The sequence below is a fragment of the Panthera uncia genome, chromosome X, assembly GCF_023721935.1.
Source record: "Panthera uncia isolate 11264 chromosome X, Puncia_PCG_1.0, whole genome shotgun sequence".
Classification (NCBI taxonomy): Eukaryota; Metazoa; Chordata; class Mammalia; order Carnivora; family Felidae; genus Panthera; species Panthera uncia.
In genome coordinates this window covers 89765100-89790607 of record NC_064817.1, presented here as the reverse complement: position 1 = coordinate 89790607, position 25508 = coordinate 89765100, and the positions used below count along the sequence as shown (strand labels likewise).

General features: G+C 40.4%; 1 non-coding gene across 1 annotated transcript; it reads right to left on the bottom strand.

Moving 5' to 3' along the window:
• Nucleotides 1–15065: 15065 nt before the first annotated feature.
• LOC125932473 (small nucleolar RNA SNORA35) lies at nt 15066–15194 on the bottom strand. Its single transcript, XR_007460634.1, has one exon. It is a non-coding gene; the product is annotated as a small nucleolar RNA SNORA35 (small nucleolar RNA).
• Nucleotides 15195–25508: the final 10314 nt, after the last annotated feature.

The window sequence follows — 25508 nt, the reverse complement described above, 5'->3', positions numbered from 1 at the left end:
CTTTTTCTGTTTTCTATCACATCCACAATAATCCATCACTCTTTCTAGATTTCCCATCTTTTTTTGAGGAGAGAGAGAGAGAGAGAGAGAGAATAAGTGGGTGGAGGGGTAAAGGGAGAGGGAGAAAGAGAATCTTAACCAGGCTCCATAGCCAGGACACAGCCACATGCAGGGCTCGATCCCATGACCGTGGGATCATGACCTGAGCCGAAATCAAGAGTTGGATGCTTAACCGACTGAGCCGCCCAGGTGCCCCTAGATTTCCTATCTTTTTAATAACTCCTCTATGTTTGTTTTGGTAACTATATCTAGTGACTGATACAGGTCATTCAGAAATGGTCCCTATTCTCTTCCTTTTCATAAAAATGTTTTCTTTGCTATGAAATCTGATTTATTGCCCTGAACTTGCATAAATCACCATAATCTTTTGCATTTTTACAATCCCGTCTTTTGTATTCTTATACTACACATAGTTTATGTACATGCCTTCAACTGTGTTACGCTTGGCTGTCTTGATTTGAGTTAGTTCTTCAAGATGCCCCTAGAACTCTCTTCAGTTCCCCCTTTGACTCTATCTGCCCTTGATGCTTTCTGGTCAGCTTCTGAGGCAGCTTGCTTCCCTACGTGAGCCTTAATGTATCTATTTTCTTTCCTATTTTCCATTCCTCTCACCACCAGGTGGTTATATTTCTTTTCCTCTATTTCTTCCCGAGCCTCCAGTACTCCCTTCCTTCTCTTTTGTAACTGTTATGGGGCTGGTCAGCATTCAGTAGAACAGGGACTATTGTCACCAGACAACAGAGGAAACACTGCCTTTTCTTACCCCTTTCGTGTGTGCTGTTTTTCACGTGCATTTCCCCTTCAGTTACTCCTAGTCCCTTCCTGAAAAATGCTGTATCCAGGTTTTTTCCTCTGGAAATGTGTTCCATAAACAATCCACATTAGGGATTATGTGAGCCACCATTTTCTTTCTCTTTCTTTCTTTCTTTCTTTCTTTCTTTCTTTCTTAGCTTAGTCATTTATTTTGAGAGAGAAATAGAAAGAGCATGAGGGACAGACAGAGAGGGAGAGAGAGAATCCCAAGCAGGTTTTGCACTATCGGCGTGGAGCCCGACGTGGGGTTCGATCTCATGAACCATAAGATCATGACCTGAACCTAAATCAAGAGTCAGATGCTGAACCGAACAAGCCACCCAGGTGCCCCCAAGCCACCTTTTTTTATATATATATGTTTTAATGTTTATTCATTTTGGAGAGACAGAGACAGAGTGTGAGTGGGGAAGGGGCAGAGAGAGAGGGAGACACAGAATCTGAAGCAGGCTCCAGGCTCTGAGCTGTCAGCACAGAGCCCGGGGCTCAAGCTCACAAACAATGAGATCATGACCTGAGGCAAAATCAAAATCAGATGCTTAACCGACTGAGCCACCCAGGTGCCCCAATTATATAAATTTCTACCTTAAAAAGCTAGGCAAAGAAGAGAGCACTAAACCCAAAGTAGCAGAAGAGTAAAAATTAAAACGATGAAAACAGAAATAAGTGAACTTGAAAACAGGACAGCAGTAGAGAAAATCAAAGAATTATAAGCTAGGTCTTTAAAAAGATCAATAAGATTGATGACCCTAAGTCTTGAACTGTCCGATATAGTTTCCACTGATCACATGGGGCTATCGAGCAATTAAAATGTGGTTAATATAAAATAAAATATGTCATTAAGTGTAAAGCACATACAGGAGTTTCAAGACTTTAGAAAAATAAAATAGGAGAAAAATTTTCTTTAATGTTTATTTTTGAGAGAGAGAGCGCGCGAGCGAGAGAGCACGCACGTGTGTGACAGAGCGTGAGCAGGGGAGGGGCAGAGACAGAGGGAGACGCAGAATCCAAAGCAGGCTCCAGGCTGTCAGCACAGAGCCCGATGCGGGGCTCGAACTCACGAAGTGTGAGATCATGACCTGAGCTGAAGTCAGCCGCCCAACTGACTGAGCCACCCAGGCTCCCCGCAAGCCACTGTTTTCTGATGACTGATCTCTTCCTTGCACATGTAGCCCATATCCTGAGGCCCTCAGCCACTTACATCACGACTATGGACTAAGTACAATTAAGAAACTCAGCATTGAGAACTAAGACCTTATTTAATATGCTCTCACTTTTCATTTAGTTCCACAGTATGTTGCCACCAAGTTTGAATACTCTCGATTCTAAGAAAACAATTACCTCAAAGCTTCTAGCGGTGCTTATTTTATTAGCAGAGGCATGCAACTCTTATCAACGGAGGCTCAAGTACCAAAACCTTCAGATCCCATAAACAGGTGACATGCCAACTTAATAAACCATTAAATAGGAGTGACCTATCTAATTGGCAACAATAAGATGCTAATCTGATTAAAGTGTGAGGTGAGAAAAAATTAAAAGGGAAGGAAGGGCTCATGAGGTTCTTTGAACAGTTTCATCGCACTTAAAAAAACATGACTCACTTGGGAAAAGTTGGGTTTTAGACAGCTTCTTAGAATTGTATCTATTGCCGAAAACATGACAGACTCACACTTATCTCCACTCGCTGCACCGGTATTTGAACAATCACCTATTCGCTTGAGCAGGCACAGAAACTCCCAGCCTGTTCCACTAACTCTAATTGGAGTTTGAAACAGATAGCAAAGGGAATAAGCTTCCGAAAACACCCGCCCAAAAGCTTAACTCTAAAATCTGCTCTTTTTACACCTTATCGAGCAGTTATTTCTCCGTTTGTGCTTTGAGGGATTTTTTTTTTTTTTTTTTTTTTTTTTTTTTTGCAAGACTAAAAACTATCGGGAACTTTTTTTGTTTGGTGTAGCAGCAAATTGCCTGAAATTGAGCCAGCTGAGAACATGTAATTAATGACTGTCAGCCCAAGTGAGTAGCTCTGTATTCTAATTAACTTGTACTTTCATAATTTCTTAGTTCTTTCACACTGAGAGAATTATCCTGTTAAACCGGATTTATTTTGGTTTTGCAGAGAGGATAGAAACTCAAAGCTCAAAGGCTCTCACCCTGTACTTACCTTGTACTAACTAGGTTCAATCATCTAACTTATCTGTGGTTCATAATTTCATTAAAAAAAAAATTGAGATAGTGGGGCGCCTGGGTGGCTCAGTTGGTTAAGTGTCCGACTTTATCCGGAGCATGATCTCGAGGTTCGTGAGTTTGAGCCCCGCGTGGGGCTCTGTGCCGACAGGTCAGAGCCTGGAGCCTGCTTCGGATTCTGTGGCTCCCTCTCTCTCTGCCCCTCCCCACTCACTCTCTGTTTCTCTCTCTCAAAAATGAATAAATGTTAAAAAAATAAATATTTAAAACATCGAGATGTTAATGAATAGTATAGGAAGGTCAAAAAACATTATGGCAGTGTGAAGTTTGCATAAAAACACCAGCTCATACATTCCGGAGAAAATAGGGACTACAAAGTAATCAATCCATTTCTAAGACATAAATCAGGAACCTAGCTTCTAAGGCTCTTGTAAACGCTGAAGGAGGTATTTTTCTTAGATGCTCTGTAAACTGCAAAAACTCATTTATCCAGAAACCTCACTTACATAGAACAAAACTATGACCCAGAAAGGAAGTGAAAGTAATGTCACAAACATCCCATCCACTTCATTAATCATGAAATTGTTTCTCTTTAAAAAAAAAAAAATCATGTCTTCTAGTTTTTTTTTTTTTTAATGCTTATTTACTTATTTTTGAGAAAGAGAGAGAAAGCGGGAGAGGGGCAGAGAGAGAGGGAAAGAGAGAGTGCCAAACAGGCTCAACAATGTCAGCACAGAGCCCGACACAGGGCTCGAACCCACAAACCATGAGATCACAACCTGAGCTGAAATCTAGAGTCAGAGGCTTAACCAACTGAGCCACCCAGGCACCCCATGTCTTCTAGTTTCTAATTATTTTCTTAGAAAATGGGTTCTGTTTTGCGAATTGTTATTGAATTTTTTCCTGATTTACTCATCAAGAACACCAATATGCAAAAGTTGGGAGGCAATGGCCAAGTCATTGTTGTGGGCGAAAATTGGTAACAAAAAAGCAAATGCGTGTGTCAGTAGTAAACTGAAAATTCATGAGCAATCCAAGAAGTCTTTCTAGAAAAAACGAATTTGCAATTATACCTCAGTTTAAAAGAAAACAGAAAAAATTTTTTTTTTAACATTTATTCATTTTTGAGAGCCAGAGAGAGCATGAGTGTGGGGGTGGGGGGCGGGCAGAGAGAGAGGGAGACACAGAATCCGAAGCAGGCTCCGGGCTCTGAGCTGTCAGCACAGAGCCTGATGCAGGGCTGGAACCCACAAACTGTGAGATCATGACCTGAGCTGAAGTCGTATCCTCAACCGACTGACTAACCCAGGCTCCCTATTATTATTATTATTATTATTATTATTATTTTTAAGTAAGCTCCAAGCCCAACGTGGAGCTCAGATTCAAAAGCCCAAGATCGAGTCACAAGCTCTACCTACTGAGTCAGCCAGGAAGGCCCTTGGGGAAACTCTTCTTTCCCCACTCTCTATGGTTCTGTTGAAGCTCCCTCCCCAAATGAGAAGGGGTGGCCTTTATCAGCTGGGTGTACAATAGCACCTTAGCCTCTTGGTCATGCTAATGACCCTAGGACCATCATTTGATCCAAATAAGTCAATTATAGTCCTTCACAATTTTTCCAAGGTGGAAATTAAGGGGAAGCATTCACAATGCCCTTGGAAGATCATCCGTAAGGACGGGTGTCTAGAGATAATAGCCACATTTCTTGACACGTGAGGCAGCCTAAGGGAATGAGGATAGCAGGTGGACAAAAGCTGAAATCAGAAATGTAGAAATGGGGGAGAGAGAGCTTCTGAGGCTTTGTAAGTACCAGTACAACTCCCTACTGTGAAAATAAATACAGGAAACCTCATTTGAAAAGGAGTTAGAAAGCCCTGAAGGGAACTCTCATGCATGTAGCCTGCCTATGGAGCTGAAGGAAGGAAAGTAAGAGGTATCTTGATGAGGGAGCAGATTTTTACATAGGAGTTTCATTTCCTGCTTCAAGAAAAAGAAGGAAGATCCCGCCCTGCCCCAGCAACAACGCAGTAACCACAGCTTGAGCCAATGAGAAACGACTACAACCTCAAAGATTGGGTATATGAGCCACTACGTCTGCCATATTTGTTAAGATGGTTGGAATTTTTTTTTAATGCATAAAACTAATATGGCCCAATACCCTACATTATAATACCATACCCTTTTATAAAGAAACTCAGAAGCTAGAAAATTTTACCATTCTGGTACTGTAATCCTACACACAACACAAAAATCAAGTAACAACAATTAAAAACATAAATATATAGAATATAAACAAAAATATACATAAAATATGCATCCCAGCCGTTATTCTGAATGGCATCTACCCATGTTGTGCATAAAATACTAACTTTTATATTCCCAGAAGAATTTCAAAAGAAGACATCTGCTCAGGTTTTTAAAAGTTTTGATGTAGATAACGCACAGTATTAATAATAATACTACTACTAATAATAATAAACTTCAGTTATAATATTGCAACTCCCAGGGTGCCCGAGTGGCTCAGTTGGTTAAAGCATCTGATTTCGGCTCAGGTCATGAGCTCACAGTTTGTGAGTTTGAGCCCCCTATTGGGCTCTGTGCTGACAGCTCAGAGCCTGGAGCCTGCTTTGGATTCTGTGTCTCCCTCTCTCTCTGCCCCTCCCCTGCTTGTGCTCTGTCTCTCTCTTTGTCTCAAAAATAAATTAACGTTAAAAAAAATTTAACAAAATATAGCAACTTCCTTTTTTCTGCTTTAATTGCATCTTTTTTCATGTAAGGTACAGTAATGAGAACTAAACTGAAAATGCAGACTGGATACTTCCAAAGATGTACAGAAATTAACACAGTTTATTTAATCACCGCCTGCATGAGGACCACATCCTGATGGAAAGGCATAATATCCTTTCTCAATGACCTTTTTGCGTCATCATCTTCTGGGAACTATAGTCATACTTTCCTGCTCTTGAGAGCAATTTGAACTTTATTGAGGGGGAAAAAAAAGCAAAATGTTGAAAGTAATTATGGAAAGAAAATTAACGTTTTTGGAAATCGAAAAAAAAAACGTTTCCCTTGTTGATCTTGTATGAAAACGATTTTGTTTTGTTTGTTTGTTTGTTTGTTTTTAATTTCCAAAGCTAATCAATCAGGGAAAAATCCCTTCAGTGCAGGAGCTAGTTAGAAAATTACTGTCGGCATTCCACAGAATTAGCTCTTCACCTTTAAATGAGAATATGCTAATCAAGATCTCCACATCAAAGGGGCCTTCTGCAGAGTCCAAGGGCCCTGATTTCGTGTTCTTAAATGTAAGGACTCAGCAAAAACGGAAAGCAGTTTTATGTTGAGAGAAACTATCTTAGTCCATTTGTAAATTTTATATGCCAATGTAGTCAGGTAGTATCTGCTCAAATAGAAAATCTACTGCCAAGGAACACTTAATCCTCTGAGTTGAAGAATCCAGAGGAAACAAGAAGTAAAACCCAGACCAAAGATGATGTAAATTCAAATGCATGAGATAGAAGGTCGTACTTAAAAAAAATTTTTTTAAGTGTTTATTTTTGAAGGTGAGAGAGAGAGAGAGAGACAGAACGTGAGTGGGGGAGGGACAGAGAGAGAGAGATAGAGAGAGAGAGAGAGAGAGAGAGAGACAGAATCGGAAGCAGGCTCCAGGCTCCAAGCTGTTACCACAGAGCCTGACGCAGGTCTTGAACTTACGAGCCATGAGAAGTCAGACGCTTAACACACTGAGCCACCCAGGTGCCCCAAGGAGAGTTGTGCTTTTGCAAAGGGGTCAGGAGATCACTGTCCCCAGCCTGTAAAGCGCTTGAATGTTGAGGCTATGCTTTGGAGTCCAATGCATTTAGCATGGAGACGGGGATCCCATTAAGTCTCCAATAGCTGTTTGTGTGATTGCACTGAATATCAAATTCAAAATGAGTTCCAAAAATTTTTTAAATGGGCACCGTTTGTTACCCGAACGGCAGCTGTTGCACATTTGCTCTCAAGCTTCATTTGTGACCCGGCGCAGCCTGGGAATGCCATAACGCTCACCTTCTGTGCAGAATGAGATTAGAGTATTTGGAGAGTCATGAGATCCAAATGTGGATGAAATTCTTTAATGAAGTCTTTAATGTTCCGCTTCCTCATGGCCCGCCTGTGCACCTCACTCCAGTCAGGGGTCCATGTCATGTAGGAAACGTCCCTTGATTATTCCCACTCAATGATCATTCCTAATAATATCTGTGTTTTACCTTCTCATTCAAAGCAGGTGTAAAATACACTTAAGCAGAAAGGTAGAGTAATGACATCCAAGCCTACTTTCCACGGTCCGGGGACGCATGAGATGATTTTCATTAAGAGTTAGAACGGAAAATACCTTGCCCCATTAGCTGTTACGTTAAGTATTTGTTGAACGAAGAGATGAATGACAGATTTAGGTTTTATTTCTAATTACAGCTCCTTTCTAGTTACTACCGTTTTACTATCGTGGGCCACCACAGTCACTTCACATTCCGATTTTGAGTGCCATGGAGTTCTATAAAACAACCTTTTCCCTGGCTTGAGCTTGACTGGTACACACTTCAAGGACAGGAAGATTATAAACTATGCTGATCATAGACGACTCTGCTTACATCTACTTATTTTTTTAAAATTTTTTTTAGCGTTTATTTATTTTTGAGACAGAGAGAGACAGAGCATGAACGGGGGAGGGTGAGAGAGAGAGAGGGAGACACAGAATCTGAAACAGGCTCCGGGCTCTGAACTGTCAGCACAGAGCCTGACATGGGGCTCGAACCCACGGACTGCGAGATCATGACCCGAGCCGAAGTCGGACGCCCAACCGGCTGAGCCACCCAGGCGCCCCACATCTACTTATAATTCTACCAGTGGCATTTAGACAAGGTTCAGTACAAAATTAAAATAGAGAATCTCAGTCAATATCACTGTTTTCATCGGGTACGTTTACATCCATCATCGCAACGTGGTGGTCTGTGAACAACACGTGGCTGAAACATTGTGAGAAAAGTAACTTGCGTTTCACAACCTTTAAACCTCAAAACCTCACTGCTTTGTTCTACCTTGCAGAGTTTCAATGTGACAGTGTCACTGTGGTGCGAGAGTCCTCAGTGCATGGGTTACAATCAGCTGGTCAATCTTCTGTCCCAACGAGCTCAATCACGGTGACAGTTGCCACTATGGCCTCCTCCCTGTATTTTCTAAGCATGGAGGAGGACAAGTGAGCACCTGTCTCCTAGATTTTAGATTGAAAACATTACTTGAGCAAAGCAGGATTCTTTACCCTCTGGCAGAATATGACCTTCTGAAAAAGGCTGGGAGTCCCCTAATGAACACGTCCACATTGCGATCGTGGTTTTCCTTTAAAAATGAAATCCCTCAAAGAAGTGGAGAATGGAATATAACATTTACAATCTAATCACCAGCAAATGGCATTTAAGATGTTTGTTTCACCTTGTTTCAGCACATTAATAGAAGTCAGTAGAAATTTGATCAAAGTATTTATAGAAATATTTTTGTAACAAGAGAAGCCATGCAGGTTTCTTTTCCTAATAAAGGTAACATACCAAATAAATATCCATTTATGGAGCTGCTCAAGTAAAAGCAAAACCAGGAATATTAACAATCAGTAAGGATATTCATTCTTCCCTTAGAATATGATTGAAACAGTTGACATATTACATAATGTGATAAGATAGTACTACATACTGGTCAAAAACATATTACAAATGATCACTTTCAACGTTGTACAAGGATTCCGTTGACCACATATTTGGCCTCTATGTTTACTAATCTAAAGGCCCTGGGAATTCTCAACTTGCTTTCAATAAATAGTTCAGGGAATGAGCAGGTTCACATGAGCTCATCTGAGAAGGCACTGTCTGTGTCTGAAACTCTAGAGATTGGTTTGTTCAGGAAGATCAGTGAAACATTCCATTCAATCAGTCATTTCGTTCTACAGTAGAAGACAAAGTAATCTATAACTCTGTTATAGAGCCCAGTGAATTGTCCTGAAACACCAGGGGTACAGATCTATCTTCTTACACTTCTTTCCGTCCCAGAAAATTTTCGTATTTCATCTGGAAGAAAGGGAATAGCCATCACCCTATTGGTCTCAGTTCAGCCTGCTTTTTCTTTTTTGTTCTTACATACACTCTCCCTTAGCCACTCCTGGCTTTGTTCAAGTGCAAAAAATGAAGCCTTCTGCTGCCTTTTTCAAAACAAGTTTGCCTTGCTCTAAGCCTGGCTTTTTGTGTTTCCTCTGGCTGGTTAGCCCTCTGGATATCACTGTGAGTTAGGGTCTGCATTTGCCTTCTCTGGTCTTATGTCTGGCCCCTTGCAACACCTTGTAAGGTGTCTCCAATCCCTAGAAGTTTTGGAATAAGGCCTAGAATTTGGATCATGCTCTTATTTTGCCAGAACAATGATTAAGCGCGCGCGCGCGTGCACGCACGCACACGCGCACACACGCACACACACACACACACACACACACACTACAGAAAATGATTACAGGTTTGAATTGTGTTTGCTTCTACACCCTGAAATAATTGAGCCCCTTTTCAAAAGAAATAATCTAGTTTCAAATTCGGCCTTTATTTCAAACATACACTTAGCAATATCTGCAAGTGAATATTTCAGCGCATTGTCAATTGATTCCATATGATCTTCACTTTTCCTCTTTCTATTCCCTCCCTTTTGGTCTGAAGTTTTCAAGGATTAGGTGCTTTATAAATTGAGGGGGTAGAATAGTCTAATATGACTGACAGAATAAAACAGATTGATTTAACATTCACACGCAGTATATGTGAAGACAGATTCTCAATGATTTACTTGCAATTCTATTTTCAGCTCTTTTCAGTTAGTTTTCAGCTGTCCGATCTCTAATTTAATGCTTTATATAGTTGCCTCAGTACATTTACAGATTTAAATGTACAGGGCTATGTAATTCTGAAAAAGAAATACACTGTAAGTTTAAAAATTTCCAAGAGGCTATGTGGAAAGCCAGTAGAAATTTCTTAACACTTGGAATTCACTTTTTTTTTTTAATTAATGAAAGGTGCTGGGAATACTTTCCTGAAAGGACTTCAGTTTCCCTTCTCGTGCCTAACTACATGAAAAGTTTTATCATGTGACAAAGGTAAATGAGCTAAGTATCGACTTAAATATTATTTATATTCCATCTCGTATTTTGTATCTCCTATAGTAAGTAGGCACAGACTTATTTATTGATAAGCATAACGACTTTTTTTAGCATGCCACAAGTTTAAAGTGCAGAATAAATATTAGACCAGTGAAATTAATTTTTTCTTGCTCCTCGGATCCCTTTTCGATTAGATTTAGCTCCAACTTCTCCAGTTAATGGAGTAGAGCGCCCGTGTGCCTTATCAAATGTGATATACACGCCACTCTGATGGCTTACGGCCACTTTCCCTGCTCCCTGCAAATAGGAAAACCCACTAAGGGAAGTGAGCCTATAGCCTTGAACCAGCTGGATTCACAGAGGAAATCTCAGCTTCTTTGGCAGCCTCTGTCACCTGCAGCCTAATGGCAGCTTTCATGCTCCAAAAATATGCCCTACCAGCTTCTCCCCAAAAGCGTTTCCTGCCATTCTGGGGTTGCATCATTATCATGGGGGATGAAAATATGGTCCTAATCCAAGGAGGACATAAAGGGCACTTGCGAGGAGAAGCTGCAAGTCAACTTAACGTAACAAATATATGCTGGGTGGGGTTCACTTACCTGCAAGAAATGTTCTTTTTTGACAAAGAAGTGAATGATCCCGAGCTGACTAGACCTATCTCACTGGAAACACTGGTGATGGAAGTGATTGCCACAGACGTTAGAGCAGGAAAGGAACTTCAGAGATCATTGCCATAGTCCTGAGCGGAGCGCCTGGCACAAAGTAGTCTCACAAGTAGTAACAGCTCAGTGAATCCGGTTTACTCTCTTTTTACAGATGAAAGAACCAAAGCCAACGGGAAGAAGTACTTTACCCAACGACATAAAGGTGGCCAGTGGCAACGCCAGGGCGAGAGACGGGAATTTCGAAGTCCTTATTGATTATTTTTTCTACCATACCCTTCTCTGTATTCATTCAGTCATTTCCAGTGTTGACTGAGAGGCTGTGAACTTGAATTATCACCATCCTGAGGACTTTGTTCACGTGACCTCAGGCCTGCGAGGCCCTGGAGGAAGACAACTGCTTAAATCGGCCTTAACTACTCTAGTCTACATCCATGTATCTCTTCCTTAATGTCCCACAGAGCTTCCCGCTTGCCTCGCAAATTTTGATTTTAATTCAAAGGTTGGTGGATTTTTTTTGCAGTGATTTCACATGTATTTCTTGTGTCATTAATAAGTTTGCATGCTCCTCTTGGTGAAGGGATGTTTGCTTATAGTGCTTTTATATGTGTCAGCCTGTAACTTCTTAGGTTTATGTGGGCGCATGAGAGTTAAGAATTAGCATCTAACTTAATAGCCAAATCGGGACATCTCTGAGTCTCAAAGAAAGTATTATTGACATTTATTCAGTAAGTACAAACCGTAACCTTCTTGGGCACCCTGGACTGGATGGTCATCCGAACGATAATGGACTTGATCAACATGGGATCAACTAATTAGACTCATTTCACTGGTGATTATACAAATGTCCAACTATGGGGTACCCCATTTTACCCCATTTACCCCATTACACTGAGTGGAATTATTTCTAAAGTAGTAAGCATGGAAAAAATTTTGACAGGCTGTGGAATTCTATTTACTGAATACTTACCTGCATGCATTATTTGTTCAAAAGTTATTACAAATATTTCCATAGAAGATTTATTTGTTGCCTTAGTTTTTAAGCTGCAAGGCTAAAATTGATTGCAAGACTTTTGTTGGTCTTATTTTAATCATTCCAATATTGAAAATGTGGCGGGGCATGAAAAAAATGGCATTTTCCCTTGATTCTTTCCTGAAGGTAAATTACGAAATCTGATGGCTTTCTATGTGGGGTAGGTGAAGCGGGGTGCTATTAGGAGCTATGGACAAAAAGGTACAAATCTGAAGTTTAAAAATAGATTTAAATTTAAACACTCTATTCAAAAAGTATCAAGACACCTATTATAATTTTAAATTTCCATTGCCATAAATTATGGAGATATTGGTAAAGGAAACAAACAAAATCCATGATCAACTCTTATACAACTAATGACTAACATTTTATAGCATTTACCCACCGTCAATAATCAATAATGACACTGATTATGAAGAAATAATCAAATATATACTTTGATCCAGTTTTCATGATATAAATATATATATTTTTGTTCAGATATCTAATAAAGGCCAGACATCCCAGAGAAAACAGTCCATAGCTTCAATTTGTTAATATTGCTAAATTAGAGGTTTCATGATAAAAATTTCCTGCAGCAGAATGAATTTTAAGCACTAGAACAATGGCAGTTACACCATCTGTTCCAGAGAGAAATTTGCTGTCTTGACAGTAATAAAGGACAAATAAGCAATATAGATACACCAAGCCGGCAAGAGGGTAAATGCAACAAGGAAAGAAGTATTTCTTTGATAAATTGCACTTTTCGCTGAATACCACTTTCTGTACTAAACAACCCCTCATTCAACTATAAGCAGATGTTTATCAAAGATAATTCATAGTCTTTATCACAAACACTGTTTTGTATTATGAGAGAATCTAAACAGCCACACTTGTCCATCTTCAAAGTTCTAAGAGAAATTAAAGGACATAAGCAGAAAAAGACAAGTAAAAATAATTACACAGGAAAACAAAATAGCATGTTGCCCTTAGGAAAAATGCTGAGAACAGACATTATGTTGACAGATTCTCACCTACCCATGCGGACCTCTAAGAGAAGCCCCTCAACTATGTTAAGAAATTAAGTTTTAAGAGTCTATTTAAAAAACTGTCTGCCCACATCTTGTTATCAGTGTAATAAGGCTGGTGAGGGATAGGGGAATTGTTCAGATGGCATTTATTCTGCATTGAAATAATAAGGGGAAAATAATAAAACCCTGTATTATTATAACACATTCATTCAGATGGGTAGTGGGTCATATGAACACTATCTTGCCATACTTCTAAAGAAATAACTGAAAAATATATACTGTGTAAAAAAGTCTTTCTAATGTATCCTTGCCAACTGTCAGGAAAAGCGTGTCATTTTTTAAAACTGGGTTTTGTATTTCAGTCGACAAGGATTTATGTAGTTTGATATGTATTTTTCACTGATATATTTCATGTCAATTGCCTGAAAATAGTAATATATGAGCTGGGAGTTGTGTGCATTCTTTTATAATGTTGGCCTAATTATCAGAACATAGCTATGACCTGTGAGCCCAGTGTCCTTTCTGGCAGAGGACCCTAGGGACATTTCCTAGGAAGGTGAGTTTATCATCTATAATGTCAGCACACACAAAAAAGTGTGAGGTCTTCCTTCAAAATAATTATTAAATAACTTTTCGTGAATTTATGTCTCACAAACTAATCTTTACTGGATTTTATTTATTATTTTTTTAAGCAGGTTCCACGCCCAATGTGAGTCTTGAGCCCATGACCCCGAGATCAAGAGTTGCACGCTCTACTGACTAAGCCAGCCCTAGGTGTCCCCCTTTTCTGGATTTTAAATGAGTGTCAGTGTATATTTATTTACCACCTAAAACAGAGCCAAATTTTTATGGTTCTAAAATCATGAGATTCAATTTTCTAGAGCTTTCTTTCACTTCTGGTTCCAAGAATTCATGAGGGACTTCATAGCAAAATTACATAAATTTATCCCTCAATAATTATTTATTGAACTTCTGCTTTATGCAAGGCACTGGGCTGGGTGCTTCTGTAAGTACTAAGATGTATGAAAGGACAGGGTCTTTTCTTCCAAAGAGTTTACAACTTGGCTTATAAGATAACTTTCATGAATACAAAAAATGGGAAAGTGGTCATTGCCAAGCTGGTAGAGGGAGAGACTGGGGGGGACTTGAGTGTCCAAAGGCATTATGAAGGAAAGAAGGGGCCAGGAATGGATCTTGCACATGGATCTAAATTATAAGAAATAATTGAAAAGGAATTCTATCGGCATGAGTTTAAACAGACTGTTATATATGGGGAACGAAGAGGTTGGGAAGGCAAGTGTGTCAGGAGGCTTGTAGGAATGTGGAGAAATACATTTTTCAAGTTTTATTTTAAGGTTTTGTTTATTTTAAAAATTTAAATTAAAAAGTAATTTTTTTGGGGGGGATGAGATATTAAATGTATTTGAATCTGAGTTTTTCTGTACTTAATAGTTTTTCTTCTTTAAAAAAAAAAATGTTTAAAAACATCAAGAGCCAGAACATGCTGCCAGGACTGAAATAATCAGAAATGTCTTCGGTCACAGACGCTGGGCACCCCAGTCTTGTTTGGAATTTTCCAAAGCGTGAAGCCTCTCCAGTGGTGGAGAATGAGAATAATGCCACCTTGAAAGGAGCCAGTCCGACACAGGGGATCCCAAGTTATCTTTGTTCAGTTTGATGAGAGTGGAATAGAAGTTTTTAGCTTTCCCAAGTTCCTTGGCAAACGCATCAGCTTGGACGGGGGCCAATGTCTGCAAGATTCTTCTAATCTCAATCTCACTTTTATCACATCAAAGGGAAAAGTGAACTTATCTCTCCTGTCTGAAGAACACTTAAAGGGCAATGTGCCAGCGGAGTAAAATGAGTTTCTCTTGTCATGTAATCATCATGGCAATCTTGGATCCTTGCAGCATTGTCGACCTTATTTGACGGACTTGGGAAACTGAGTCCAAGAGGGGTTCATGTGAATCGCCAAGAGCTACAGGGCTAATAATAACGGTGGTGATAATGTAATGACAGTAACATTTTTGGGTTCTTGGTAACTGGAATATGGACACAGTCGCCTTTATTTAGTAGTACCAGGTACTGAGCTGTTTGATTTGTCTCTCCGCCCCCTCACTTGTCTTAGGCAGGGTCCCAGGACCCAGTAGATATGTACCCACCCGCATGCAGGAGTAGCCCACAAAATGACTCTCCCAGCTTTGTGGAGGGATTTGCTCTTGCACTGCTCGATGCCCAGTTGGTCAGGGAGAAGCCCAATGGGTCACTTGCCAGTGCTTGTAGACGGTAGAGCTGGGGCCGGGAGCCCATGCTCTGTGCAGAAGAACCAGCTTGGAAGAGGGGTGGATATGAGACCTGAAACATGTCAGGATCCATGCTTCATTGGCTCAGTACGGCTACAAAATACATGGGTCAGCTTTAGGGGAAGGAAATGTGAGTTTAGAATCAGGCAGATCTGGGTTCAGAATCCCAGCTCTGTCACTCACGAGCTGTGGAACCTTAGAAACTCACTTGAGCCCTCTTGGCCTGTGTTTCCTTATATGGTAATAGGAGCGATAATGACTTGGTTATTGACAGTTGACTGTTGGGACAATTAGAAGAAATAACTTGCAGAGTCCAGTCTCGTATCTGACATCCGTAGATGTTCAATAAGTAACAGCCATTGTTACCACCAAACATCTCCCGCCTCACCAAAGGCGATTCTCTTTCTCTTTCAAATTACCATTTGTGAGGAACGTGGTTAAAAATGTGTGGAATTTTTTAAAATTCATACTTTTACATGTTTTTCTGCTTGTCTTATGATTTCCCCTTACAAAAGCCAAGTTGCTTTGTGCCTAATTATTTATGTTGGCTTAAGTGTTGGATAGGTCTATTCAAAATTGCTTAGGGACACCTGGGTGGCTCAGTCGGTGAAGCATCAGACTCTTGGTTTCAGCTCAGGTCATGATCTCACGGTTTGTGGGTTCGAACCCCACATCGGGCTCTCTGTTGTTAGCACAGATCCTGCTTCAGATCCTCTGTCTCCCTCTCTCTCTGTCCTTTCCCACTCGTGCTCTCTCTCTCTCTCTCTCCCTCTCTCAAAAATAAATGCGCGTGCGCGCGCGCACACACACACACACACACACACACACACACAATTAAAATTGCTTAAATGTTCCTGACCAGAACTTGTAGATCATTATCCTTGAATTATGTGACAAAGACACATGTTTCCCGTGAGTCTGGAAGAAACTCACATTCTCCCAAATGTGCAAAACGGAAAAGCATCCATTTGATATGCCTCCCATTTTTTTCTGGGTTATGACTAAAAACCTGCACATCAAGGAGCGACTGTCAAATGATCATCATTCCATCTTTCTTCTTGTTTTCCTTCATGAAGTCATTGTTGAAATGCTACGAACCATGCACTACTCTAAATGTATAGCCTTCTTGTCAAAACAAGTCTTTCTCTATCACCCTTCTAGTTTTGCCCTAGCCTGGTATGCTGCCTTACCAAATGATGCCCACTGGGATACTTGGCCATCTTGGAATTCTAAGAATAGTCTGGCCTCAGGTGCATAGAACAGAAATAATTACAACCCTTGGTAGGTGAGTCACCATCATCTTACCAAACATGGTGACATTGATACAATTAATTCATTAAGCAATTAAAAATTAAAACAACATGTCCTATATGCATTGTGTATACTCAATTTTAGAAGACAATGCCAACTTTTTTCCCCAAGTGGTTGTACCAATACATACTTCGGCCAGTAATGCATAAAACATCTAGATGGCCCACGTTCCTTCAAATGCTTGGCTCTTCCAAGTTTTTAAAGTTTTACCAATATAGTTGTTATAAAATGTTTCATTTCTTTCTTGCCTGCCCCTCCCCCAGATGAAGAAGTCCCATTACCAAAGTTGGGGTTTAGAGCTTTCCCTGGACACTCGAAAGAGAATGGAATCAAAAAGCAGAATTTTCCCAGCGAAATGAAAACTACAGGGGATATTCTAGACTCTTCTAGGCCAAAGGTTTTAAAAAATGAGGAGGAAGAAAACAATTCAAATGAACGGAACTCACTTAAAGAGTAGGAAAAAACAGTGCACTTCAAAAATTAAAGTGCATATATAGGTTTATCTGTGATGTATAAAAGACCATATTTTCCTGCCTAAAATTCTAGAATAATGGCCACTTGAAGGAGGAAATATGCATTAACCTTTGTTTCTGCTCTTCCAATGAAGAAGACCTACCTATTTACCAAGTGTTGGTTCACGAGTTACCATATTGACACTCTCTTGAATGTGCAGAATACTTGATAGACATAAGTACGAAAAGAGGGAAAATAACGTGTGACAAACTGGTTATTAATTATGGGTTTTAATAGTTTACATTTCCTGTAGAAGACCATCCATTTAGGAAGTTGTGGTCCATTTTGTTCAGCATTCAGAAAAATACATGTTCATTATCCCACAGTTTTGAAAAAGAGTGGTTACTCAGAGTCATTGTTTTGTATGTAATTATGATGACAACAGCCTTAATCCTAAATTATAAGATCACTTTCAGAATGTTGTAGTAGAGGCAAGAAATTCAGTCAAGGTTTTTATCTTATTAATGGCTGTCAATCTATCTCTATCTTTGGCGACGTGACACTATTCTAATTACGTCTAATCACGTCCCATTAAAATTATGTACTTGCCTAACATTAGTTGCAACTATATCATTCAATGCCATTTGCTTTCATGGAAGACTGAAATTTGAGAGGAGCATGTCTAACAAATAAAAATTCCTTAATATAAAGACAAACACCAGGGGCGCCTGGGAGGCTCAGTGAGTTAAGCGTCCGACTTCGGCTCAGGTCATGATCTCACAGTTCGTGAGTTTGAACCCCGTTTCTGGCTCTGTGCAGACAGCTCGGAGCCTGGAGCCTGCTTCGGAATCTGTGTCTCCCTGTCTTTCTGCCCCTCCCCCACTCTGTCTGTCTGTCCCTCTCACTCTCTCTCAAAAATAAATAATAAATATTAAAAAAGAATTGAAAAGAAGCACCTCTATAAACTTTGCTTTCAGATTGGCACTATGATCCAGTGAATAGGTCCTCTACCCATGGCCATTACAGACTTTTCACAAGATAACTATATATTTGACAGAAAAACCAAATGTCTCTCTTTTGCTTGCTGTTACCATATCCTTCTAAAAAAATTAGTGGTGACCACACTGTGACGAGCCCTGAGTAATGCATAGAATTGCTGAATCATTATGTTGTACACCTGAAACTAATGTAGCACCGTATGTTAATTATACTTCAATTTTCTTTTTTAAACATTTTTGAAAATTTATTTTTGAGAGCGCGCAAGCGAGGGGAGGGGCCGACAGAGGGGGACAGAGGATCGGAAGGGGGCTCTGTGCCGACGGCAGCGAGTCGACTGTGGGGCTTAAACTCACAAACTGCGAGATCATGACCCGAGCTTAAGTCGGACGCTCAACAGACTGAGCCACTCAGTTGCCCCTTCCGTTTTTTTAGATCAACCAGCAAATGTCAATGGAGTCCCTACCATGTCAGAAGGACTTCTGTGAATGTCTGGAGAGGGTGTAAAAAGACAAATAGACTGCTTAATGAGATGGAAAAGAAGGATGGCAGCTATGGATACAATTCATCCCATCTTATGAGCTCACTTTCCGATGGCTCTCCCTCTGAAACGCAGGCTTCGTTGATTTCTCCCCTCTTTGTACCTGTATGATCCTTATTGCTTAGGGCACGCTATTTAGCTCTTTGTAACATTCTGCTTTTGTTTGGTTTCATGTTAATCTCATCTCACTGGTAAGATCATGAGCAAGCTGGGAGGTCAGAGATCATGGCCAATACAACTCCTGAAATTTTGGGGTCAGCACTATGCCAACTCCTGGAACCCCTGGCATAGTGCTGATCCCATAATAGTTCTCCATAATTACTTTGGCTAATTAATCTAATATTCACTCTTTATTCGAACCTCCAAAGACACAAAGGGAAGGAAAAATGATGAAGTTCAGTGTATCACCGTCAGCTACTAGTTCTAGACTGTTCTATTACTCAAATGTTTACAGCAAATTGTGTCAAAACCTCTGAATAATTTAGAGTAATAAACAGCATGCTTTTCCTGTGACAGGGGTATTTTGATATGTTCATTGTAGTGTTTTGCTTTTTAAAAACGAGGTTACGTCATTTTTTGTTCTAATGCAAACTTAATGCACTACCTATTAATACGAAGAGTCAAACAATACTGATCTTGGCTTTATGTAATTTTCCCAAAAAATAAACTGAGAACTTGATGTTCTCTGGGGCATGATATCATAATGTATAATGAAGGAAAAGCTGCCGGAGCCACGTTCTGCCAACTCCTACTATCCAAATTGCCACTGACCTTCCCCTGAAGGCTTTAGAGAGCCTCACTACCCGGTCCTCTTCCTCTAATTCAGTAACCATCTATCACTTCTCACAGCTATAACTCTGCCATAGGGAATGGCAACCAGTCAATTGTGGGAGAGAAATAAACAAATTCTATTTCAAGGACAGAGCTCGATGGTGGCTAGCAGTAACACTAAAGACATTGATCTGGGAGCAAGTCACGGATTATAAAGTAGGGTGCATAGAAACTTGAAACAAATTGTGTTGGTTCCCTCTCTTTCGTTTGCTTTGGCGCCTGCCTTGGGAATCTAACATACAGACCCATTCCCTGAGCTTAGGAATCGTGAGAAGCGATGAGCTCCATTCGACTTTTTCGATAAGGTTGTCTAGATAGGAGATAGGACACTAAGTAGCTGATCAGATTTTTGAAGCTGTGACTTGGAAAAACCTTCACCGCATCAGAGTCCCAAACACTGGGCAACTCCCCCAGCATGACTTGACTTTGTAGCCACCTGGTGGTCGGGCATGCTTGTTACAGGTGTAATCACTGGAAAGCCCACTACCAAAGCGTCGGAACAGTGAGACAGAGGTGACAGATCCACCAGTTTATCTGAGCACTTACAGGCGTTTCTCTTCGGAAGAACAGCTATAAATATTATCAAAACCCCTTATCCAGCATCTTCCTTTTTAAATATCTTCTCCATGTTGCCCTCGCCTTATCTATTCTGCCTTATCCCGTTACTGGCTATAACCCAATCAGGTCACAGGCCCCATCGGCTCCCACTCATTCCTTGCTAATTGGTTTCCCAGCTTTTTGTGGAGCCCCTGCCCCTCAACACACACTCCTGAAGTGCCCTTCTTCCCACCCGATCTACATTCTAAACTCAACTGTCTTCAGTGTTGAGCTCTCAGGCCACTTCTCTACGGTATCACGATCCCAGCTAATTTGACCCTTTCTTCATTTGTGTCTTCTCCTTGGCCTTTATCGCTTTGTTTCCCTGAGCTATCTTTTCAATGATAGGTTCTCTGGCAAACATTTTTCCCCAGAGCGTCCCTCTCTGAAAAGGTACGTTCTAGGCCGGCTTTTAGGTAACAATTTAGAGAAGACACTGAAATATCAGGTTTCTCTAGGATACTGGAGTTACTTGGTCGTCTTCTCTCCTTTTAGAATCTGAGGTTACTGGTAGTCCATACACCAAGATCTGTTTGTCAACTGAAAATCTGGCTTACTCTTTAAAAGCATGAGGACTGCCAAAGCTCATCAAAATGAATATTAATTGAAGAAAAGCACCAAGGAGCAAACAATGTAAGGCAGGTGTGCTGTACTTAAATGTTAGCACATCAAGTACCCAAATCAATTTTTAAATATAATTAAAAAAAAAATAAAGTGTAATAAGGCCTAATTCATTTGTATTTTTATATCCAGGGGAACATGATGTGTTTTGTTTAAATGAATTTACAGAGCTAAGTATATATCCAATTTAAAGGGAGCTTTCTTTATGGAAATCTAAAGATATAAAAATAATAAATAATAATGGAAATGAGTCATTAATTCACTCTTTCGTCCAACATGTATTGAACACATTTACCAAACACTTTCATACTATCAATAAACATTGCCTCAACTATTAAAAGACAACTGTCGGGGGCGCCTGGGTGGCTCAGTCGGTTAAGCGTCTGACTTCGGTGCAGGTCATGTTCTCAGGGTTCGTGAGTTCAAGCCCCACATCGGGCTCTGGGCTGACAGCTCAGAGCCTGGAGCCTGCTTCGGATTCTGTGTCTCCCTCTCTCTGCCCCTCCCTTCCTCATGCTCTGTCTCTCTCTCTCTCTCTCTCAAGAATAAACATTAAAAAAAATTTTCTAAAATAAATAAAAGACAACTCTTGAACTGGGGCAAAAAAATGAATGAATTATACTATTTTAATAGGATTATAACTACTATTCTTTTGTTACATACACAGATATGTAAGAAATATCTAAGTCCTTAGTGATATAAACTACAGGAAATAGTAGGTGGGGCAGAAAATCAACCCAGAAACTTTGAAGCATGTTCTGAGTATTTCAGCCCTAAACTCAACCTTCTGATTCCAGACACTTAAACTAAAGTCATTTTTTTAGTCAGACATTGTTTTCTGAAGATACACGGTCAACTTCATTACCCAGGGGCCTACCGCTAAATAACTGGAAGCATTACTGGGTCTTATTGACTGTCTTATTGGGTCGTATGTAAGAATAAAGAGCATCCTTCAAGAGAAAATTTATGTAGTTTTGACATTTACCAAGTGGCCTCCATATGTTAGAGACTTTAAGTGGGTTGTTTCATGTAATCCTTTGACCTACTTGTATTATATTGACTTTCACATTATGGTTGAGGTAAAAAAACAAAGGCTTAGAAGCATCAGGTAAATAGCAGTGATACTATTGACCATAATAGCAAGAAAACAACGATGAAGTTCTGTTTGGCATCTGGTATGTGCTATGTATTTAATATTTTCAGATTTACACACTAGCGGTTTTTCTTTTTTTTGATGTTTATTTTTGAGAGACACAGAGAGACAGCGCCTGAACTGGGGAGGGGCAGAGAGAGAGGGAGACGCAGAATTCGAAGCAGGCTTCAGGCTCCAAAGTGTCGGGACAGAGCCCGACGCGGGGCTCGAACCCATGAACTGTGAGATTGTGACCTGAGCCAAAGTCAGACACCCCACAATAGCAATTTTTCTTAGGCAAGTCCAAAGGAGTCAGGGAACCTTGAATAACTCACTTAAGGCCTCTTGGACTCATATGTTAAGTTTTCATAATAACAACCACTTTTACTAAAATGTGAAAATTAAATGGAATAATTTGTATAATTTTCACTATATTGCCTGGCGTTGAGTAGATGTTCAATAAACAATAATTTATATTATAACTAAATGCAACATCTCTCCTTATTTGATGGAAACCTGGTCCCAGGTCTTTTGAATGTTAAAAAAAGTTTAAAATTTCCTATGTGTACATTTGCTATTCTTCCTAACTTCCATTAATAAGTTGCCTTTCCTGTCATGGTTAGTCAGTATTTGAAAGTCACGTATAATTTTCTGACCAAAATGTTGGCTTCCCCTCCATTGTGGAACAGTGAAAACTTTCCCTCTGCCTTCTATTTTTTTCTTTACCCTTGGGGATTATGACTGAGTCATAGCTTCTGGTAGATGCATTCCCTATCTTGGAGAAAATCTAAGTAAATAAGTGGTCATTTCCCTATTTATTAGATTGTTATAAGAATTAAAAAAAAATCCTTAAGTTCCTTGTATATAATAAGTTCCCAGCAAATCATGTTTTAAGTGTAATTACTTATGAGAGGGAGAGAGAGAGAAAGAGAGTACGGGGGATGGGCAGAGAGAGAGAGGGAGAGAGAGAATCCCAGATAGGCTCCGAGCTGTCCGTGCAGAGCCCGATGTGGGGCTTGAACTCGCTAACCTTGAGATCATGACCTGAGCCGAAGTCGGATGCTTAACTGACTGAGCCACCCAGGTGCTCCCCAAGCAAGTCTTAATTCACTTCTAGCATTCCAATGAAACACAACTGCAAAGCAACTGGACAAAGTCCTTTTGGGATGGATGATGTGAGAAATGGACAGCGACCTAGAGGAAGAGCTTTCTCCAAAGTATTGGGATTGAGTTACTTTTGTACTTGACATCCCATCATTCACCATTTCCAGCTCTGGTGTTGGGTCACGTTCCATTGCCTCACTCTACCGCCGCTTCCAGAGAAATAACAGACACATGCTCATTTCACCTCTCGGCGTGTATGCCTACTCTCCAGCTCATCAGCAATGTGAGTCAGCCGCTGAGGCGTTTGGAGAGGCCATCTTTTTAATCTTCATTCATCAGTTCTTGGCTTCCCTTTGTAGTCGGCTGTGTGCTTTGTGATAATGGACAAAATGGCTTGACTGGCCTGCCCTGCCTGGCTTTGTGATCTTCATTTCACTTTTCCTCAATGAATTTGCAAACCTCGATTCTATAAATGCTTCCCTAGAACCTCTCATCTGAGAACAGTCTGCTGTCACTTGCAGAGAGTCCTGACCTTTCCAGTGTAGCTTTGCCTGGTTTCTTCAATCATCGCTACCCTCTTCCTCCCTCTCGGCAGACCAGGCTTCTCTGAACATTCCAAAATGTGGAACTTAATCACATCCTCCACTTCTCATTCTGCACGCTCGCTTGACACAACTCCTCATGAAAATCTGCAACGCCTTGTGTCTTCGAGTCACAGCAATCTTCTCCACAGAGCCTCTCTCGCCGGACACGGCCGGCCTACCCACTGGCACTTTATCCCCTCACGGGGCGATCGGCAAAGTACACACTGTCTTTGTATATGGCCCATGAACTAAGAAAGGCACTTGCATTTTTTAGATGGTTTTAAAAAACAAATAAAAAGATGATTGATATACCATACTCTGTGAAAACTGTAGATATTTGAATTTCAGTGTTCATAAAGTTTTATGAGCAACCATTCCTCTCGATGTTGCCCGTGGCCGACTGTATGCTAGAGCAGCAAAGCTGAGTTGTTGCAAGAGACTATGTGGAACACAGCACCACAAATAATTACTACCTGGCCCTTTACAGAAGAAGGTTGTTGACCCCTGCTGTTTTACCGTGCTCCCGCAAGTATAGTTCACGGACCGACGATATCGTCACCCGGGAGCTTGTTAGAAACGCAAACTCTCTGGCTCCTTTCCGGACCTACTTAAGCAGAATCTGCAGCTTAACAGGATCCCCAGATGATTACGTCCACAACAAGGCTTGAGAAACATTGCTCCGGCACTCATCGTGCTGTCTTAAAATTGTTTGTCAATATTTTAACAGATGAAAAAATGGAAACATGACTAGGGTAGGAAAATGTATGAGTTACGGGAGATCTATGCAATCGAAGACAAATTTGGTTCACTGCATAATAGCTAAGTGTAATTTAGTGGGATAAAAATAAAATACAATGTGAAATTAAAGCAGGAATAAGAAATCTTAGTTGGCCAGGAGGAAATATAAACTCAGAATCATATCATTTATCAATGTGTTCATCTAGTAACATCACATTTCAATCATATTCATATATATTCATATATTGAATGATACCTTCATACTACATTCAGTATATATATATATTCCATTTTTTAACGTGAAAGGTGAGCCCCATTAGCACTAGTTCTTAATACTTTATAGGCTATGCAGAATTAATTTGTCACAAATTTGAACTTGCTTATTTAACGTTTATTTATTTTTGAGACAGAGAGAGACAGAGCATGAACGGGGGAGGGTCAGAGAGAGGGAGACACAGAATCTGAAACCGGCTCCAGGCTCTGAGCTGTCAGCACAGAGCCCGACGCGGGGCTCGAACTCACGGACCGCGAGACCATGACCTGAGCCGAAGTCGGCCGCTTAACCGACTGAGCCACCCAGGCGCCCCTGAACTTGCTTATTTAATAATGCATAGCAGTGATAAGATTGGGTTATCTGATGTCTTTTTATATGTCAATTGCTTGTAGAGTTAATGTCACATTTGAAGACACGGTGATACGTTTACTGCTGTCACAGTTAATTGATAGCTCCCATCTGCAACCCTATGTTAAGGTCTTAGTACCTGAGGCCTCTAAAATTTTTCACCAGGCTGCAATATATATAGCTACCAGTAGGGGGCGGCGCGTAGAAAAATAGCCTGCACAATTAAGCAACCACAGATCAACTACTTCCAAAAAGTTACACGAATGACTTTTTAACAAATACCTATGTGTTCATTGAGTTATTCAGTCAATGACTATTTACTGAATCATATGCTAGGCACCGTGCCGGATGCTAAAAATGACAACCTTCAGCCAAAGCAAATCCTGCCCTTCATCTCCTGACGTTCACATCTAGTGGAGGAGATAGGGATCTCTAAGCACAAGCATAAATGGACAAACTTAATATAATGTATAAACATAAATGTATAAACTGCAGTAAGTGATGTGATGGTGATGTGAGCGTTAAGAGAGGTGGGAAATGCAAGGAACGATTCACAACAGAGGCGAGAGCATGATGTGTTCAAGGAACTGAAAGTAGACAGTTGTAGCCGAAGCATTCATGAGGGAGGTGAGGGAAGATGGTAAACTCTGGCACTGAAGAGGTCGACAGGGGTCAGATTAGGTTCTCTTATAACCCATAAGAAAGATTTTGGTATTTATTCTAAGAGCACTAAGAATAGGGAGGATGGGATTTGGGAGTG